The following is a 2868-nucleotide window of genomic DNA, read 5'->3' on the forward strand; positions in this document are numbered from 1 at the left end:
TGAGACAGTCTCACTTTATCACCCTCAGTAGAGTGCTGTGCTGTGGTGTCACAGCTCATGGCAACTTCCAACTCCTGGGCATAGGCGATTCTCTTCCCTCAGCCTCCCAAGGACCTGGGACTACAGGCGCCCACCACAACTCTGGGCTATTTTTTTGTTGTTGCAGTTTGGCTGGGGCCGGGTTTGAACTCTCCACCCTCGGTATATGGGGCTGGCGCCTGACCCACTGAGCCATAGGTGCCTCCGCTGCACATTTCTTTTAGGTAGATTCCTAGAAAGGGAATCTCTAAAGTAGATAGTTTTTTTTTTGAGACAGAGCCTCAAGCCATCCCCCTGGGTAGAGTGCCATGGCGGTACAGCTCACAGCAACCTCCAACTCCTGGGCTCAAGCGAGTCTCCTGCCTCAGCCTCCCAAGTAGCTGGGACCATTGGCGCCTGCCATGACGCCTGGCTGTTTTTTTTGGTTGCAGCCATTGTTGTTTGGCGGGCCCAGGCTGGATTTGAGCCTACCACCTTAGGTGTATGTGGCTGGCACCTTAGCCACTTGAGTCACAGGCGCCAAGCCTAAAGTAGACACTTTTAACGGAGACTAACACCAGAATATTTGTTTCTACTTACCCTCACCATTACTCAATAATATCAGGCATTTCCTTAAGTACTTGTGATATTGAGTATCTTTTATATTCATTAATCAGTATATTTCTTTTCAGGATTGCTTGTTCATTTCTTTCCCTGATATTTCTAATGCATTATCTTTTTTGTAATAATTTATATGATTTTTATTTAAAAATTTTTTTCTTGAGACAGAATGTCACTCTTTGTCCTCAGTAGAGTACCATACTGTCATAGCTTACAGCTACCTCAAACTCTTGGGCTCAAGCGATCCTTGGGCCTCAGCCTCCTGTGAGGACTACAGGTGCTCACCATGAGACCTGGCTAGATTTTCTATTTTTAGTAGAGACGGGGGTCTTGCTCTTGTTCAGGCTGATCTTGAACTCCTGAGCTCAGGAAATCCTCCTGGCTTGGCCTTACAAAGTGTTGGGATTCCAGGCATGGACTACTGTGCCAGCTTTGCAGTTTGTTTAAATGAGAAGTCTGGGCACAGCTTGGCGAGGTATTCTGCTAAGAGTCTTAAAAGGCTGTAATCCAGGTGTTAGTTGGGCTGCAGATTTATTATTCTGTCTATGAAGCATCCATTCCAGGCTCCCTCAGGTTGTGGGCAGAGTTAATTTCCTGGCATCTGCAAAGCGAGGACTTTGGTTTCTTATTGGGACCCCCTCCATTCCTAGAGTACACTCACATTTTCTTCAACATGTCCACAAACTAAAACATGACAGCCTGTTTCCTCAAAGTCAGTGAAGACTGTCTAGCATAAATACCAACAAGATAGAATTTTAAAATTTACATAAAACATAAGAACAAAAGTGACATTGTATCACATTTGCCATATTGTATTGGTTAGAAGCAAGTCACAGGTCGTGCCCACATTTGAGTGGGGGGGCTGCACACATTCAAGGACCTGAGCCCCAGGAGACGGTGGTGTCATGGGGACGACCTCACTCATGTCTGCTGCACTGTGATGATTTTTCTCCTCTGTGTGTGTAGACGTAGGAAATAAATATTTTCAGGTTTTTTCTTGTCTTTGAATTTTTTTTATGTTGCTATTTGAGTTTTTTTTTTTTTTTTGGAGCTAGAATCTCAAGATGTTGCCCTGTGTAGAGGGCCCTGGTGTCATCATAGCTCATAGCAACCTCCAACTCTTGGGCTCAGGTGATCCTCTTGCCTCAGTTTTTCTATTGTTGTTGAGATGGGGGTCCTGTTCTTGCTCAGGCTGGTCTTGAACTCATGAGCTCAGGCAACCTATCCACCTTAGTCTCCCATAAGGTTGTTTATAAAGCTTTTTACATGTTGTACAAAAGTTCTTCAAACTATTTTGTAACTTTTCTGTAACTTTGAAAGTGTTTCATAGATACAAAAAAATTTTTTTTTTAATGGGGGGAAAGGGTTTTTTTTTTTTTTTTTTAGAGACAGAGTCTCACTTTATTGCTCTTGGTAGGGTGCCGTGGAGTCACAGCTCACAGCAACCTCCACCTCCTGGGCTTAGGCGATTCTCCTGCCTCAGCCTCCCAAGTAGCTGGGACTACAGGTGCCTACTACAACACCCAGCTGTTTTTGGTTGCAGTTTGGCTGGGGCCAGCCTTGAACCCGCTACCCTCGGTATATGGGGTTGGTGCCCCACTCATTGAGCCATAGGCGCCGCCCGAAAATTTTTTTCTTAAGGCAAAAATATTCATAATGGTTCTGTGGATTATATGTTAGAAAAAAATTATATTTTGGAGTTAGTGATAATACTCTTGTGTGTAATTTTATAATTTGTGTGGCAGCTGTTTTTTGACTGAAAAGCATCCGTTGAGATTCCATGAGAACTCAGTGGGAAGATACCTTGCAATGTATAAATAGCACTTAAGCAACTTTTAGGTGTATCTAAGGTAGAGCATCAAATAGTTGCTTTGTTTGTACTGATTGCTTTTGATCCTTTACTTAAAACATTTCTATGCCTCTTCTTGAGTCAGTAGGAACTGGGAGCACGGTTGCTGACCTGACCATTCTGTCCTAATCCAGCCGGTGACTTTATTGTTAGTGTGTATCTTTGTTTTTAGTGTGTATCTTTATTGTTAGTGTGTATCTTTGCGTGCGCACAGCTGGCTGTCAGTGCCTCAGCAATGACTTTGTTGTTAGTATGTATCTTTATTGTTACTGGGTATCTTTATTGTTGGTGTGTGTCTTTGTTGTTAGTGCATTATCTTTGTTGTTCCTGCGTATCTTTGTTGTTAGTATCTTTGTTGTTACTGTGTATCTTTGTTGTTA

General features: G+C 43.1%; 1 protein-coding gene across 1 annotated transcript in view; it reads left to right on the plus strand.

The window, feature by feature from the left end:
* Positions 1 to 2868, plus strand: part of ALG6 (ALG6, alpha-1,3-glucosyltransferase) — a 46602-nt gene that overhangs the window by 14512 nt on the left and 29222 nt on the right. The window lies entirely within an intron of this gene.

This window comes from Otolemur garnettii, unplaced genomic scaffold (genome assembly GCF_000181295.1).
Source record: "Otolemur garnettii isolate 467f Iridium unplaced genomic scaffold, OtoGar3 scaffold00066, whole genome shotgun sequence".
Classification (NCBI taxonomy): domain Eukaryota; kingdom Metazoa; phylum Chordata; class Mammalia; order Primates; family Galagidae; genus Otolemur; species Otolemur garnettii.